Source organism: Hypanus sabinus, chromosome 12, assembly GCF_030144855.1.
Source record: "Hypanus sabinus isolate sHypSab1 chromosome 12, sHypSab1.hap1, whole genome shotgun sequence".
NCBI classification, from domain to species: domain Eukaryota; kingdom Metazoa; phylum Chordata; class Chondrichthyes; order Myliobatiformes; family Dasyatidae; genus Hypanus; species Hypanus sabinus.
The window spans coordinates 31256227-31275279 of NC_082717.1; the positions used below are offsets into that span (position 1 = coordinate 31256227).

General features: G+C 40.8%; 1 protein-coding gene across 4 annotated transcripts in view; it reads left to right on the forward strand.

Moving 5' to 3' along the window:
* The window catches only part of ppm1ba (protein phosphatase, Mg2+/Mn2+ dependent, 1Ba), a 211829-nt gene that overhangs the window by 25833 nt on the left and 166943 nt on the right, over positions 1 to 19053 (forward strand). For 2 of the 4 annotated variants that reach the window (XM_059985719.1, XM_059985721.1), the window contains exons 2-4: positions 3009 to 3049; positions 5456 to 5518; positions 7755 to 7840. The gene's annotated coding sequence lies outside the window, so the exon portion shown is untranslated. The remainder of the gene's footprint in view (positions 1 to 3008; positions 3050 to 5455; positions 5519 to 7754; positions 7841 to 19053) is intronic. The other 2 variants (XM_059985720.1, XM_059985722.1) reach the window with 1 other exon arrangement.

Consider the following 19053-nt stretch of genomic DNA (forward strand, 5'->3'; position numbering starts at 1 on the left):
CGTAAAAAATCTCATAATTGACCAGAAGTGACGGGTTAATAACCAATTGCACTGGACAGTAAATTTTTCCGAAAGTATTGCTTCCTCAGAATTTTTTTGTGGTTATGATAGACTGCTTGAAGCTGAACATGAATGAAATTTCAGACTACATGATTCATTTAGGAACTTGGAGAAAAAAGGAATTAACTTCTATTGAATATAATGTTTAATTGCATAATGGTGCTGACACTTTGCAATAGTTCAACTGAGCTAAAGATGTTTTGTTGATGATTTTCCTTTGTACTCAGTGTCTCAAGCTTCTCATTTAAGTGTAGAACAATAATCAGCCAGCATTGATAGATTACAGTTGCCCTGATACATCTTGGCGAAACCTTTCACCATGCTCGTCACTGACAGTCCCAAGATTTGCAGGGAAGAATTCTAAATGAGAATGCAGAAAATGAGACTTTAGTGACATGTTGCACTTCCTGTTTTTGTATACTTGAAGCATGTTGTCAACCAGCTGCATGTAGTTTAGTGCTCTGAAATTGCCAAGAAAATTTTCACAACATCCTTCAATGCTTTCCATGCACTTTTCTCTGGTCCCACGAGAAGTTCTTCAAATTACCTGTCATTGATGACATGTTTGATTTGTGGACCAACAAAAGTGCATTTCTTAATCTTGGCATCAGTTATTCTGGGAAACATCTGTCTCAAATATTGAAATCCTTCATGGAAATTTTTATGCCTGGTGACAGCAGATTCCATCCTTGCAGTCTTGAACCCAGTAATTTTGCCTTTGATAAACCCAAGTCTCTGACCAGGTTATTGAACTCAGATTGAGTTATCAGATGAGGCTCACTCAACATAAAGGATTCAAAATCTGTATCAGTATCAAAGTTGTTTTCCATTCCTGGCTTGTGCATCATTGCCTCCTTTCGACTCCATGTCAATGGTGGAAGACTGTTGTCATGTGGCAAAGGTCTCACGGCTGAAGGGAGATTGGGGTATTCAATGGATTTCTTATTTTTAGCGGAGAAATCAGACTCGCTGGTCAGACAGATGTAGCAGTCTATTACATAATCCTTCTGCTCTCACCATATCATTGGGACAGCGAACTGCATTGACTTCTGAGCCAAACTCTAAGATTGACAACGCATGTTGCGCAACAAAGTGAGGAGCCCATTCTTTGTTTTGGTCGTCAATTTTACACCCGAAGTAGAGCTCATAGGCTTTCTTAATAGGAGGAGTCATGAGCCATCTTTGAGATTTAAGCAGGTACTCACAATAAATATAACAGAAAGTATCGCGGCTGTTGCAAAATGGGAGAGACATTTTGCTATCACAAATACTCCTGAAAATATAATTACTTTATTATTATGAGTACACACAATATGCTGCACTTGTACAGCACACGCATCAACATGATTGCAAACCGATATGCATGTAAACACAGTGCATGGAATGGTGTGTGTGTGTGTGTGTGTGATGCTTTTATAGCCAGTCCTGCCATGCTGCATCCACCATGCCTAAGCATGTCCAGGCATGCCTGGACAAGGTAGAAAAGTTTTCTGCTTACATTGTGGTTTGAATTATGAATTGGAATAACAATTATAGGTGATTACAAAACAATTGTGCATGATCAGGAAATTTCATGGTGATTTCCATGATCAGCAGCCCAAAATCCATAAGATACACCCAAAAGTATTCAGGAAGCAAAATCTTATTATCCAGCATTATCCATGACATAATATCCAAGCAGATAATCAAATATTAACAACTGAAACACCATATAGATTTTAAAAATTGTGAGTACTGCTGATTATTTCACTTTGTTATTCATCCTGGGAGGAGGGTATTGCTGGCAAAGTCACGTTTCATATGAATTGTTTGTGTTTAAAGTTGTGCCAGATCTTATGAAATATTACTGTTTTGAAAAATTAATTCTGTTTGTCTTGCGTCAGATGTTGAATAATTTGATGTATTTTCAGAACTTTCTATTGAATTTTTTTGCTTAAATATAGGTACTGTAGTCTTCCCCTTTTCTTGATATGCTCCTGCTCACTGCCATTTTATCAGTACCTCAACAGTTCCAGTGGAATGATTGTTGCAAAAACAATGCGCCATGTGGAATGAAACTGCTGCAATTCGTTGGTGCTCTCAGCAACACAACATCAGCTTTATCTGTTAAATGTGGTAGTATATTAAACCTGAAGGCAAACTTTTGTTGTTGTCAGTTTTTGACAAACTAATGATTAAAACCTGAGTAGTTTCAGAAAATTAGGTAAAAGTTTAATTGCTTTTCTTAACATCCTTGTGGGACAGAGGAAAGTGAGACTTCTTTGTCTCAGAGTCTCATTCCTGCTCCCCTGACCACAGTCAATTCCAGCCAATTCCAAATCAGTTTTCACCACATAACCCTGTTGTAGATGGTTCCTGTTCTCCTCTGATCTTCAATGATGGTCACCTGTGACTTGAACTCTACATGGTTGTTAGCTGACGTGGGGATTTCAACTTCCAAAATGGAAATTCAAATCTCCTAGGTACATAAGGTTAGATAATATTGAGAAGAGTTATCTGGCTACCTACTAAAAATAACGTATGGTGGTATTATGTGTGATTGCTCCCAAGAATGTTAAAGAAAGCAACTAGTGAAATAGAATTTGATCACTCCATTGCTCATTGGTTACAGGTAACATAGTGGGAATCCAAGATTGTTATTTCAACTCTGAATTTAACTGTCAGGGCATGTTTATAAGCATAGTGTCCCCAGGAGAGAAACAAATACAATCATAGAAGCCGGTGTTTTATCAAGCTAAACGTTTGCTGCTCTGCCAATCTGTTCTTATGAAAGAATATTACCTCATTCCCAAATTTTTCCTCCTCCTTGTTGCTTTTTTTAATTGTAATTCAGCTGCTGCCAAAATAAACACTACACTCAGATGAGACATTCCTGTTATTCATTAGTGTGAAAAAAAGAGTCCATATGCACAAGTGGCATTTAACCTTATTTTAATTTTGACTTCTAGCACACGTGGATGATATTGGTATCTGATGTGGAAAATTGCAGGTTGGCTTTATTTTATGTTCTTTTATAATTGATATAATTAGTGTTTTAGTCATCATGCAGTAATGCATTGCAGCTGTGCTTAATTAACTGCAGAAAATATGGAATTGCGGTAATTATGCTAAAAGTAGAGCTAGTGCCAAAATAACCGTGCCACTATAAGCTGTAAATGGCTGGTAATATTACCATAGATGGAACAATTACACCCCTGAATCCTCAATTATATTTCTGGCTTGTATTCATTGGTTCTTTTTGTGTCATAAATACAAATTTTAGGTCTGCAATTTATCATGTACAGTACTGCAGCTTTAAATCCTTCATAGGGGAACTTAGTTATGGTGCAACTTGAATACTCATTTGCAGCTCTTTCCTTCTGAACGAAGCAACTACAGTTAATCCATTGTTCATTTCAAGCAAATAACACTTTGACTGACAACTGGACTATTCTACTTCCATTAACTAACACCCATAATTAGTATTCAGCAGCATGTTATTTGGCAGAAATTCCTGTATACGGGGTATTGTAACATCCAGAAAGTTAGTGTCAAAAAAAGGGAGAGAGGCAAGCTTACATCAATGAATGTGCAGGCCTACTTGTGCCAGCTTTTAATTTGCCAAATAAATTGTACAGGGATTTTTGTATTCAAAGTTTCATTATACCCTCATAGTTCCCTCATACCATGTACTTCCACTCTACAGGAGAGTCAATGGACAGAAGAGCGATCTCCAGACCTTTAGAACTGTCAAATGGGATGCCTTCAAAGAAGGAGAACTTTGCATGTTAATCACACTTCAGAAATTTGAAAGCACCTCACATTGAATGAATAACATTATAATGGGGTTACGCTGAGCAATGTGCAGTGATTTATGCTTCCATCTTTACATAGTCAGCAATGAGATGAAGTTTCACTGATTTTAAATGTAAGAACATGAGACATAGGAGAAGTAGACCATTTGGCTCATTGAGTCTGCTCCACCTTTCCATCATGGTTGTATTGTTATCCCTCTCAACCACGTTTTCATGCCTTCTCCCTGTAACCTTTGACATCCTGACTAATGAAGAACCCATCAACCTCCACTTTAAATATACCCAATGACTTCTCCTCCATAGCTGTCTGTGGCAATGAATTCCACAGATTCACCACCATCTGGCAAAAGAAATTTCTCCTCATCTCAATTCTAAGTGGATGTCCCTCAATTCTGTGGCTGTGCCCACTGGTCCTAGACTCAACCACTATAGGAAATATTCTCCCACACCCACTCTAACAAGGTCTTTCAATACCAACAGGCTTCAATGAGATCCCCCCCGCCTTATTCTTCTAAACTCCACTGAGTACAGGCCTAGAGCCATAAAACATGCCTCATATGATAACCCTTTCATTCCTAGAATCATTCTTGTGAACTGCCTCTGAAACTGTCTCCAATGTCAGCACATCTTTTCTGAGATAAGGGGCCAAAATCTGCTGACAATTCTCCCAAATGCAGTCTGACCAATGCCTTGTAAAGCCTCAGCATCACATCCCTCCTCATATATTCTAGTTCTCTTGAAATGAATGCTAACATTGCATTTGCCTTCCTTACTCCACTAACTCAAACCACAAGTTAACATTTTGGGAATCCTGCATCAGTCCCTTTGCACCTCTGATTTTAAAATTTTCTTCCTGTTTTTTTAAAAAAAATAGTCTATTTCCTTACACTGTATTTCATCTGCCACTTCCTTGCCCTTTCTCCTAAGTCCATTTAAGTCCTTCTGCAGATTGCCTGCTTCAATACTACCTGCATTCCATCTATCTTCATATCATCTTCATATCATCTGTAAACTTTGCCACAAAGCTATCGGTTCTGTCATCCAAGTACTTGACATACAATGTGAAAAGAAGCGGTCACAGCACCGGCCCCTGCGGAATACCACTAGTCAGCAACAAGTAGCCAGAAAAGGCCCCCATTGTTTCCACTCTTTGCCTCCTGCCCATCAGCCAGTGTAGCTCGTGTAGTGAGAGGAATGTTGCACTGGATAATTAGAGAACACTCTGCATGTGCAAACGAGAAACAACGGGGCCTGGATTTATATAGTATCTTTAAAGATCTCCAAATATCCCAGGATGCTTTCTGGAAAATTAAACACTTATACCGTGTACTTCATGTTGTAATGTAGTGATGTTTCATCCAAAAGATAGTGATTTCAAATGTACATCTGTGAATTACAAGCCTAAATTCTTGGCATGGGACCTCAATCCTCTGACCAAGAGAATAGACTGTAACCACTGATTTTTTGACATTAAAAAAACATTCCCTAATATAAACTATTTTATCGATATTTTGTGTGATTTCTTTCAGATACATTTCCCATAGATATACAAGTTCTATTTCCAATTTCAACAACTGAGATTATGCTTTTGCCTTTTTCAGTGAAACTTAAGTTCGAGTGGTTCCAACCCACCTTCAATTGGATGATGGATTCTGAAAATCTAGGTATGCTTAAGCAGTCAAAATGAAGTATCAAGATTCTATTGGATTATTTGAACTGAAAATTAATGAAAAAAATGCATACTGTAGTTACTGAACAAAGTAATTCCCAAGCAGTTTTATTTTATTGAAGTAATGATTGGAATTGTTAACAAAGTATCATGTGTGATGAGAAATGTGAGTAAACCAGCACACTGGAGGAATCTTAATTAACTAGCTCTAACTCACTGTTTTCTTAACCCTCTCACATTTGTTCCCTCTATTTTATTTTAAATCTTAACGCTTAACAAACTGATTTTGACTTTTGAACATCCAAAAACAGATTTCTATCATCATCAGGTTTTAAGATTTTCATTTGAAATGTGTTGCTTTATTTGCTGTGCTGTGATATACGAGAGCTGGAAGGTTATGTCTGAAATGCATAAATGCAAATTAGGTTTCAGATTAATCACCATGGTTATGGTCATCAAAGGGAAGATGCAATTACACAGGAGGGGGTGCAGAAGAAATACTCAAAAATATTGCCCTGACTGGAAAAGTTTAAATATGAAGAAATAATGCTTAGAATGGAGTTATTCTGTGTTTAGGCTCAGTGGAGACTTGAGCGAAGGCAGAGTAAAGGGAAGGACCCATTTCTCTGGTCAGAGGAGTCAAAAATCAAGGAGTATAGCTTTAAAGTAATAGGTGAAAGGATAAGATTTACTTGAATGTTACCTGGGTTTCAGTACCTAAGTTACAGAGAAAGGTTGAACAAGTTAGGTCTTTATTCTTTGGAGCGTGGAAGGTTGAGGGGGGACTTGATAGAGGTATTTAAAATTATGAGGGGGATAGGTAGAGTTGACGTGGATAGGCTTTTTCCATTGAGAGTAGGGGAGATTTAAACAAGAGGACATGAGTTGAGAGTTAGGGGGCAAAAGTTTAGGGGTAACACGAGGGGGAACTTCTTTACTCAGAGAGTGGTAGCTGTGTGGAACGAGCTTCCAGTAGATGGTAGAGGCAGGTTCAGTATTGTCATTTAAAGTAAAAATGGATCAGGAAAGGAATGGAGGGTTATGGACTGAGTGCAGGTAGGTGGGACTAGGTGAGAGTAAGTGTTTGGCACAGACTAGAAGGGCCATGATGGCCTGTTTCCATGCTGTAATTGTTATATGGTTATAAGGAGAAAATGATGGAACTTTTGGCATCAACAGGGAAGTGAGAGTTGGGAGCTCAATGCCCGAAGGAATGGTAGAAATAGTGGCCCTCATCATTTTTTTTAAAGTCATTGATCATGTACTGAAGAGCCATGACTGAGTATTGGAACAACACTGTCAAAATGCTAGGCATAGAACTCAGCAAGCTAGGCAGCATCTTTGGAAAAGAGTACAGCCGATGTTTTGGGCCGAGAGTTGCTTCTGCAATTTGTGTGTGCTGTTTGGGTTTCCAGATTTGCAGATTTTCTCTTGTTTGTGACCTAGTATTGGAAGGTGGGATTAGACTGGGAAGTTCTCCCCCCCGCCCCCCCACCAATTGACACACATCTAAAGGGTTAAATTAAAAAGTTTTCTACATTAAGACGTTTGAATGATTCTGTCTGTTTTGAAGGAAACGTGAGGTGATAAATTAATATCAATCAGTAATGAAATCAAAACAATGGCAGAACTATGAGTCAAGTGCATATTGCATGTGCCATTTTGGCAGTTGCCCAACTCTTCCCATGCTCATTGTGTAACCTGTGAAAGAAATGAAAATAGACTAACAGCTAAATCTCCTGGGCCTCATCCCTAATGCAAAATGGTCTTCCTACTCTCCTTTTTTGATTTGCTCTGGATTAAAATTGGCTTATTTTTAGCCAATGTTGGACAAACAGAACTAATTAAACAAGAAAAAGACTCCTCATAGCTGAATAGAATCACAACATACAGTGCTGAAATCTGTTTGCCCATCTCGTGATGGCATTTGAATAACAATTCATTTTTATTATTGCAGTAATGGTTTTGCTTTTCTTTTGTGTTGGTTATTATAAATGATTTCTAAAGTTCATTAAAATTGTCATTTTTCTGTATGCCCCTTTTTGTAACATCAGAAATTCTCATATAAAGTATTTATTAAATCATATCTGTAGATAATTAAGATTATAAAAATAAGGAAGGAAATCTTCCTAACATTTTAGAAGTATTTGCTGAATCCACATTTGGAGCACCATGTGTTCTTTTACTGTCTCATAGAAATATTCATTTATCTAGGAACTATTTTATTATAGATTCACAAGGTTGATACCTGCACTGAGTGGCTTTGTTCTGTGTGGTGAAATGGAGTCAGATTTACCTATGTTTGGACATTGACTGGGTAAGTGCCGTGAGTTTCTTTCCTGCATGTGGGGAAGCTAAACAAAGAGGCTTTGTTTCAGAGAAGTGTTTGACTATTTGCAACTGAGGTGAAAAGAAATTTCTTTGACACAAGAGATTCTGCAGATGCTGGAAATTCGGACAAAACATGTGAAAATGCTGGAGGATCTCAGCAGGTCAAGTTGTATCTATGGAAATGAATAAGCAGTTGATATTTCGGTGAGATCCTTCTTCAGGAATTGAATGGAATGGGAAGATGCCAGAAATGATGGGGGAAAGGGAAGGGGATGATTATCCGAAGATGATTGGTGAATCCAGGTAGCTGGGAAGGGTAAAGGGAGGAAGGAATCTGATAGGAGATGAGAGTGAACCATGGGGGAAAAGAAGAACACCTCATATTCCATCCAGGTAGCCTCCAACCTGGTGACATTGATTTCTCCTTCTAGATAAGATTTTATTCCCCCCCCCCCCCCACCACCTTCCTCTATTCCTCACTCCAGCTGTGGTGAACTACATATACCTGTCTGGACACGCCCCCCCCCCCCCCCCCCAGGGCTGACTGCTCCTGTGGCTCCTCCCACAGACCCCGGTATAAAGGCGATTGGGGCCTGAGCCCTGCCTCTCAGTCTCCAGGATGTAGCATGGTGGTCAATTGCTGCTTGTTCTTTCTTCCAGTCAATAAAAGCCGATATCTCGCCTCACGTCTCAGAGAGTTATTGATGGTGCATCACCAGCCTCTTAGCTCTTCTCCTCAACTGCCTATTACCTCTTGCTGGTGCACCTCCTTCTTCCCTTTCACCCATAATCCACACTCCTCTCCAGGTCATGGCGAGCTCAGACAAATTTGGGTTGCTTTCTTTGTAGGGGCAGAGACTGAGGGGAGATCTGAGGGAGGCTTATAAGATTATGAGAGACAGAGACAGAGCACACAGCCAGTACCTTTTTCCAATATTTGAAATGCCCAGTGCAAAGGCATGCATGCATTTAAGGTGGGTTAAGTTTAAAAGAGATATGGAGTCAAGTTTGTTTTTCACACCGAGTGGCGGGTGCCTGAGTGTGCTTCCTAGGCTGGTGGTGGAGAAAAATATGGTCAAGGGTTTCAGGAGGATTTTAGATAAGCAGATGAATGTGCAAAAAGTGGAAGGATATGGACATTGTGTAGGCAGAAGAGATTAATTTCGATGAGCATTTGATTACTAATTTAATAAATTTTGCAAGTATTGTGGACTGGAGAGTTGGTTCCTGTGTAGTAATGTTCAATGTTTTAATATAGATAGAATAAAACCTAGCTGGGGCATCATCAGGCATTGCCTCAACACTTTTGATGGGGGAAACTGCACATTAAAACTCCCTTTAATTTTGACCAATGTAGAGTTTCCAACATAGAACATTGATTGGGAAACTGAAGGAAGAAACTCTGAAAGATTGTAGTCATATTGAATGGGGTGAATATACAGTAGCTCACACAACATTGAAACTTTAGAAACAATGCAAACTCTAAGGCCAAATAATAAATTAATCAGAACTGTTATGCTAGTGCTAATTGGGGATTTTCATCAAATGCTCCCAGTAAATTCATAAGGCATATAAATTGAAAGCCTGCATTAAAACACCAATTATTTGGGAATATGTTAAGTGATTATGTTTGGAAACTGAAACGTGAGCTCATTTGATAGGCTATGAGAGATTTTCTTGGAATTTACTCAAATTATGAATGGGGAAATTAAAAACAAAGACTCAACATGAATGTTTTTTATGATGAGTTATTACATTACTTAATGCTCTTATGCAAGCTGTTTAACTAAATGCCACTCAACACCACTTGAATGTCCAATGTTTGCATGAAACAGTAATCTCAGGAAAATGTGACATGGTGCAGGCCATGAACAAACTCCGTAATAAGACCATAAAATATAGGAGCAGAAGTCAGCCATTTGGCCCATTAAGTCTGCTCCACCATTCAATCATGCGCTGATTCAATTCTTCCAGTCATCCCTACTCCCCTGCCTTCTCCTCATACCCTTTGATGCCCTGGCTAATCAAGAACCTATGTATCTCTGCCTTAAATGCACCCAACAACTTGGCCTCCACAGCCGCGTGTGGCAACAAATTCCAAAGATTTACCACTCTCTGACTAAAGTAATTCTCTTTATCTCTTTTCTAAATGTTTGTCCTTCAATCTTGAAATCATGCCATCTTGTCCTGGACTCTGCTACAATGGGAAATAACTTTGCCATATCTAATCTGTTCAGGTCTTTTAACATTCGGAATGTTTCGACGAGATCCCCCCTCATTCTCTTGAACTCCAGGGAATACAGCCCAAGAGCTGCCAGTCATTCCTCATGCAGTAACCCTTTGATTCCTGGAATCATTCTCATGAATCTTCTCTGAACACTCTCCGATGACAGTATATCCTTTCTACAATAAGGAGCCCAAAACTGCAACCAGTACTCTAAGTGTGGTCTCTTGTGTGCCCAAAAGAGCCTTCACATCACATCCCTACTCTTATATTCTATACTTCTAGTAATAAATGCCAACATTGCATTCGCTTTCTTCATCACTGACTCAACCTGGAGGTAAACCTTGAGGGTATCCTGCACAAGGGCTCCCAAGTCCTTTTGCATATCTCCATTTTGAATTCTCTCCTCATCTAAATAACAGTGTGCCCATTTACTTCTTCCACCAAAGTGCATGACCATAAACTTTTGAACATTGTATTTCATAGAAACATAGAAAACCTACAGCACAATACAGGCCCTTCAGCACACAATGCTGTGCCAAACATGTACTTACTTTAGAAATTACCTAGGGTTACCCATTGCCGTCTATTTTTCTATGCTCCATGTACCTATCTAGGAGTCTCTTAAAATACCCTATTGTATCTGCTTCTACCACCGCCACTGGCAGCCCATTCCATGCACTCACCACTCTGCCTAAAAATCTTACCCCTGACTTCTCCTCTGTACCTACTTCCAAGCACCTTAAAACAATGCCTTCTCATGTTAGCCATTTCAGCCATCAAAAGCCTCTGACTATCCACACGCTCAATGCATCTCATTATCTTGTACACCTCTATCAGGTCACCTCTTATCCTCCGTCGCTCCAAGGAGAAAAGGCTGAGTTCTCAACCAATTCTCATAAGGCATGCTCCCCAGTCCAGGCAACATCCTTGTAAATCTCCTCTGCACCCTTTCTATGGTTTCTACATCCTTCCTGTAGTGAGGCGACTAGAATTGAGCACAGGACTCCAAGTGGGGTCTGACCAGTGTCTGATAAAGCTGCAACTTTACCCCTCGGCTCTTAAACTCAATCCCACAGTTGATGAAGGGCAATAAACTGTATGCCTTCTTAACCACAGAATCAACCTGCACAGCAAGTTTGAGTGTCCTATGGACTCGGACCCAAAGATCCCTCTGATCCTCCACTCTGCCAAGAGTATTACTATTAATACTAGACCTACCAAAATGAACCACCTCACACTTACCTGGGTTGAACTCCATCTGCCACTTCTCAGGCAGGTTTTGCATCCTATTGATGTCCCGCTGTAGCCTCTGACAGCCCTCCACATTATCCACAACACCCCCCACCTTTGCATCATCAGCAAATTTTCTAACCCATCCCTTCACTTCCTCATCCAGATCATTTATAAAGATCACGAAGAGAAGGGGTCCCAGAACAAATCCCTGAGGCACATCACTGGTCACTGACCTCCCTGCAGAATATGACCCGTCTATAACCACCCTTTGCCTTCTGTGGGCAAGCCAGTTCTGGATCCACAAAGCAATGTCCCCTTGGATCCCATGCCTCTATACTTTCTCAATAAGCCTTGCATGGGGTACCTTATCAAATGCCTTGCTGAAATCCATATATGCTACATTTACTCCTCTTCCTTCATCAATGTGTTTAGTCACATCCTCAAAAAATTCAATCAATTTCGTAAGGCACGACCTGCTTTTGGCAAAGCCATGCTGACTATTCCTATTTATATAATGCTTCTCCAAATGTTCATAAATCCTGCCTCTCAGGATCTTCTCCATCAACTTCCCAACCACTGAAGTAAGGCTCACTGGTCTATAATTTCCTGGGCTATCTTTACTCCCTTTCTTGACGTCCGCAACTGTCTAATCCTCTGGAACCTCTCCAATCTCCATTGATGATGCAAGAGGCTCAGCAATCTCCTCACTCACCTCCCACAGTAGCCTGGGGTACATCTTGTCTGGTCCCAGAGACTTATCCAACTTGATGCTTTCCAAAAGCTCCAGCGCATCCTCTTTCTTAATGTCCATACGCTCAAGCTTTTCAATCCACTGTAAATCATCCAGACAATCACCAAGGTCCTTTTCTATAGTGAATACTGAAGCAAAGTACTCATTAAGTACCTCTGCTATCTCCTCCGGTTCCATGCACACTTTTCCACTGTCACACTTGATTGACTCTATTCTCTCATGTATTCTCTTGTTCTCACATACTTGTAGAATGCCTTGGGGTTTTCTTCAATCCTGTGCACCAAAGCCTTTCCATGGCACCTTCTGGGTCTCCTAATTTCATTCTTAAACTCCTTCCTGCTAGCTTTATAATCTTCTAGATCTCTATCATTACTTAGTTTTTTGTACCTTTCATAAGCTTTTCTTTTCTTCTGGACTAGATTTTAAACAGCCTTTGTGCACCATGGTTCCTGTACCCTACCATAACTTCCCTGTCTCATTGGAAAGTACCTATGCAGAACTCCACACAAATATCCCCTGAACATTTGTAATATTTCTTCCGTACTTTTCCCTGAGAACATCTATTTCCAATATAAGCTTCCAATTTCCTGCCTGATAACCTCATAATTCCCCTTACTCCAATTAAATGCTTTTTTACCTTGTCTGTTCCTCTCTCTCTCCAATGCTATTGTAAAGGAGATGGAATTATGATCACTATCTCCAGATCTAGAATCTGTCTCCCTATCTGCTCCTCGATGTCCCTGTTACTATTGGGTGGTCTATTAAAAAACACCCAGTAGAGTTATTGACCCCTTCCTGTTTCTAACTTCCACCCACAGAGACTCAGTAGACAATCCCTCCACAACTTGCTCCTTTTCTGCAGCCGTGACACTATCTCTGATCAACAGTGCCACACCCCCACCTCTTTTGCCTCCATCCCTGTCCTTCCTGAAACATCTAAAGCTTGACACTCTAAGTAACCATTCCTGCCCCTGAGTCATTCAAGTCTGTGTAGTGGCCACAACATCATAGCTCCAGGTACTGATCCACACTCTAAGCTCATCCGCTTTGTTTATGATGCTTCTTGCGTTAAAATAGACACATCTCAAACCATTGGTCTGAGTGTATCCCTTCTCTATCCCCTGCCTTATCTTCCCTCTCGCACTGTCTATAAGCTTTGACAATTTGTCTGCCAACCGCCCCTTCCTCCGTCTCTTCAGTTCGGTTCCCACCCTCTAGCAATTCTAGTTTAAACTCTCCCCAGTGGCCTTAGTAAACCTCCCTGCCAGGATATTGGTCCCCCTCAGATTCAAGTGCAACCTGTCCTTTTTATACAGGTCACGCCTGTCCCAAAAGAGGCTGCAGTGATCCAAAAATCTGAATCCCTGCCCCCTGTTCCAATCCCTCAGCCACGTACTTATCCTCCACCTCACTCTATTCCTATACTCACTGTTGCGTGGCACAGGCAGTAATCTGGAGATTACTACCTTTGAGGTCCTGCTTCTCAATTTCCTTCCTAACTCCCTGTAGTCTGTTTTCAGGACCTCCTTCCTTTTCCTACCTATGTCGTTGATATCAATATGTACCACGACCCCTGGCTGTTCACCTTCCCACTTCAGGATATTGTGGACGTGACCAGAAACATCCCGGACCCTGGCACCTGGGAGGCAAATTACCATCCGTGTTTTTTTTCCTGTGTCCACAGAATCGCCCGTCTGACCCCCTAACTGTGGAGTCCACTATCACTGCAGCCATCCTCTTTCTTTCCCTACCCTTCTGAGCCACAGGGCCAGACTCTGTGCCAGAGGCATGGCTGCTGTTGCTTCCCCCAAGTAGGTCCCTCTCCCTCTCCAACAGTACTCAAGCAGGAGTACTTATTGTTAAGGGAGACAGCCACAGGGTACTCTCTGGCCTCTGACTCTTGCCCTGCCCTCTCCTGAGTGTTACCCACTTATCTGTCACCCGAGGACCAGGTGTGACTACTTGCCTATAGCTCCTCTCTGCACCTCCCCACTTTCCCTGACCAGATGAAGGTCATCGAGGTGCATCTCCAGTTTCCTAATGTGGTATCTAAGTAGCTGCAGCTCAACACACCTGACGCAGATGTGGCTGTCCGGGAGGCTGGGACTCTCTTGAACTTCTCACATCTGACACCCAGTACAGAACAACAGCCTCACAGACATACTTCCTGTTTCTATTCCTCACAGGTAACTTACCTCGTTTCGACCCGTTATCGCCGAAGCCCGAATGAGGCAATGCCCTACCACTCTGCCTCAGATCATTCCTTTGATGACTGCTTCGCGAGGCAGTGTCTCCCTTTCATGCCTGAACCTCCCCCACTATGTAAGTCACGATTGGTGCTCCGGTTATAGCTGCTGATAGGCCACGAACAATGGACAAACTCTCTCCAAGCTCCCTTTTTAAATAACCGCCACCGACCTGCAAGAAATCCCTCTTGATAAAGCTCATTTCATTTGCCACTTCCTTGCTCATTCCCCTGAACTAAGTCTGTCTGCAGGCTCTCTCCACCTATCTTTGTATTATCAGCAAATTTAGCCACAAATCCATTAATCCCATAGTCCAAACCATTGACATATATCATAAAAAGCAGCGGTCCCAACACTGACCTCTGTGAACTCCACTGGTAACTGGCAGCCAGCCAGAATCGGATCCCTTTATTCCCACTCTCTGTTTTCTGCTGATCAGCCAATGCACCACCCATGCTAGTAATTCCATGGGCTCTTATCTTGCTAAGCAGACTCAAGTGCAGCACTTTGGCAAATGCCTTCTGAAAATCCAAGTACACCACATCTACTGCATCTCCTTTGTCTACCCTGCTCGTAATTTCCTCAAAAAATTGCAGTAGGTATGTCAGGCAGGATTTTCCTTTAAGGAATATCCAGTATACTGTAGATGTCTTCCACTGTGAAGTCTGATGCAAAATACGCATTCAGTTCCTCTGCCATCTCTGCGTCTTTCATTACAATATCTAAAGCGTAATTTTATATTGGTCCTATATCTACCTTCATCTCTCTTTTACCCTTTATATATTTAAAGAAGCTTTTAGTATCTTCTTTGATATTAGTCGCCAGCTTCCTTTCATGATTCATCTTTTCCTTCCTAATTTCTTAGTTTCCTTCTGCAAGTTTTTAAAAGCTTCCCAATCCTCTATCTTCCCACTAGCTTTGGCTTCCTTGTATGCCCTCTCTTTTGCTTTTAATTTGGCTCTGACTTCACTTGTCAGCCACGGTAGTATCCTTCTTCCATTTGAATTTTTTTTCTTATTTGGAATATATCTGTCTTGCACTTCCCTCATTTTTTGCAGTAACTCCAGCCATTGCTGCTCTGCTGTCCTCCCTGCTAGTGTCCCTTTCCAGTCAACCTTGGCCAGTTCCCCTCTCATAGCATTGTATTCTCCTTTATTCCACTAAAATACCGACACATTGGAATTTAGTTCCCCCTTCTCCAATTTCAAAGTGAACTCGATCATATTGTAATCACTGTTCCCTAAGGGTTCCTGTTCCCAAAGGCCCAGACACTGTAAAATATAAATCTGTTGACAGTGTGACAGACATTGATGAGGCTGTACAATTTCCTGTTGAATTTTTAAACCCTCTGCACCACCTGTTGCACCATCATATAATCCTCAAAAGAAGGAAGGAGCTCCAATTGTTGCTACTCAGGAATGTGGATCCACTAATACTAACAGCACAAGTTTGTCAGTTCAAAAATTATGCTACATGAAACTGAGCCTTCATTAATGAGTATTTCCAGCACTTCCAAATTTTTGTTTTGGATTTCTAACAGCTGCAGTTTTTTCAATACGTGCAATTTAAGAGCTGATGGATTGTCCTTGGCATAATGTAAAGCAGAACATTGCCTGCAACATCTTGCAGCAGTTTTGGGTATTCCCTTGGTGGCAGTTACTGAACTAATATAGGTAAAATAACGTGATTCATAAATAACAATCTCAATCTGTGAAGTCAGAACTTTAGAGTGATTATGGTGGGTGTTTCATTCAGAGGGTAATGAGGGTAGTTGATGTAGGAAATGTGAAATATTAATTTGGTACTCCTTTAAAATTTGGACAAGGCATATAGTTGGGATAGAGTGAAGTGTCATACTGGATTTAACCCATGTCATGATGGACTTGAAATTACTTAATAGAAGTAGTACACCAGACAGAGGTAATGAAGTCATTTCACCCACTTTTCATTTGGGTAACTGTACTAACAAAATAATTAAGATAGGGTTTTGCATTGGATTTTGATTATGATTTAACTTCAAACATTAAATTAGAAGCACATTTAGTTCCATGCCAAAACATCTGATAAAATTTTCCTGATAATGCTTTCATGTATTCAATCTCTCAATATATGTTATGCTACTATCTTGACAATAACATTGGTGGTTCACAATGAACATGATTGAAACTGGACATAAAGGAGTTGGGAGACAACCCAAAGAAATGGTGATTCTCAAACGATTAATCTGAGAACTCAATAAAAGGGGTCAGAAATGGTGGGATCATTGCTGATCTGTAACTAAATTCCATTTCCCTGCTTTTATTACATCTCTCAGTAGTATTTCATTAATATCATACGTAAAATTACTCTGTAACTTTGTATCATCGTTCTGATATAAATGACAAGTAACATTGACACTACCAAAGTACCCTCTCAAACAGGAGTGAGTTTAACCAGCAAATGTAGTCTAAATACCCTTGATTTTAATACTGGTGCCAGCATGGAGTTTCCCACCATCACCATCCAAGGTATGTTATAGAACAGAAATTCATTTCAAACAGCCATGTAAGCACACAGAAAAAAAGAACAGGCAGAGGCTAGGTATCCAGTGGTAAGTGACTCATTTCCTTACACCTCAAAACCTTTCTAACTTCTGCAAGGCATATCAGGATGTGAACTATGTTCTGGATGATTTCAGTGCCCACAATGCTCAAGAAGCTCAATGCCATCTCGGAGAAAGAAGATTACTTGATAGACATATGTCTTGTAATTTAATGATTCCATCTAAAACACAGTTTATATTGCTATCTGTAATATTGTCTTTGGCAAGTTTGGTATGGTTTTTTGTCCCACTGATATAATGAATTGTTGCAGCCCTGTTTGTGAGTAAAAGTTAACTTTTATTGTCATTCAACTGTACACATCTATAAAGACAACATTTATCTCGACCAAGATGCACAAAACAATACATGTAACACATATATTTCACATAATGTATTACCACGACTGAATTAACAATAAGTAAGGTACATTAACAATACAAGTTGAAAAGTAAACGGTATAATGCTACTGGTCTTTCATACATGATAAGATGTGGGTGATGGCATGGAGTTCCTATAGCCTTGGAGAAGGAGCTGTTTTCCATCCTAACTGTCCTTGCCTTAATGCTATGGTACCTGATGTCTGATGGTTAGGGGGTCAAAAAGATTGTTGGGTGGATGGGAGGGATCACTGACAAAGCTTAGGGCCCTGTGTACATGGCGCTCCTGATAAATATCTTGATCAAGTGGAAGAGAGACCCTGATGATCCTCTTGGCAGTCCTTTCAATCCTTTGTACAGTCTTACAGTCAGATGCCTTGCAATTCCTGTACCAAATGGCGAAGCAACTGATCAGGACACTTGTTGGTGCTTCTGTAAAAATAGGTTACAATGGAGGGAGGAAGCCCCACTTGCACCAGTCTCCATAGGAACTGGAGATGCTGCTCTGCTTTCTTGACCAAAGTGGTGATGTTGAGGGACCAGGTGAGATCGTCTGTTATGTGCACTCCTAGAAACTTGGTGCTCTGTCCATGGAGCTGCTGTGTATGTGCAGTGTGGAGAGGTCAGCCTGCATGTTCCCAAAGTCCACAATGATCTCTTTGGTCTTGTCTGCTTAAGAGACTCAAGTTGTTGTGCTCCTACCATCTGAACAGTTGCTCTACCTCCTCTCTATACACCGTCTCATCGTCATTGTTGATGTTGTGTCATCAGTGAAATTGAGGGTTCGGTTTGAACTAGATTTAGCAATGCAGTCCTTCGTCAGCAGCATGAACGACAGTAGGCTGAGTGTGTAGCCATGTTGAGCGCTGGTGCTCTGTGTGATGGAGTCAGAAATGTTTATGCCAAAACAGACTGACTGTGGCCTTTCTGTCAAGAAGTCCAGGATACAGGTACAGAGAGAGGTGTTGAGACCCAACAAGGACAGTTTTACTCACAGCTTCTGAGGTATGATCATTTTGAATGTCAAGCTAAAGTTGATATACAGCATCCTGGCATATGAGGCACCATTTTCCAGGTGGGACAGGACGGAGTGGAGTGCAGAGGTTATGTCATCCTCAGTGGACCAATTGGAGTGATAAGTGAACAGGAAATGTGACCTGGTGAAATAACACAACATTATATCTTGAATACTTCTCCGGCCTTCAAACTCAAGGTATAACCATGGACATCTGTGAAGCCAATATTGAATCCAACTTACCACTCCATCCTGAGTGCTGAGTGACTGAACCTTTTGGACCAGCTTCCCATTGTGACTTTGTCAAAGGTCTTGCTAAAGTCCATATAGACAACACCCACTCCCTTTTCTTCATCAACTTAATTGGTAACCTCCTTGAAAAACTCTACAAGGTTAGATACGGCCTACCATGTTGACTATCCCTAATCAGGGATTTACCCATTACTGATATCAGGCTCACTGATCTATAATTTCTTATCTTATTCTTCAAGCCTTTATTGAACAATGGAATAGCATTCACTATCCTCCAGTCTTCTGGCACCTCACCTATGGATAAGTATATTTTGAATACCTCTGCACAGACCCTGCAATATCTGCAGCAGCCTCCCACAGGGTGCGAGGAGACACCTTCTCAGGGGCTGGCAACTTACTCACCCTAATTCCCTCAAGATGGCAAGCATCCCCTCTTCTGTATTCTGAATATGAACTATTTTTTGTAATTTGGACAAGGCATGAGGTTGCTCTGTCAAAGAAGCTATCCTGATTTCC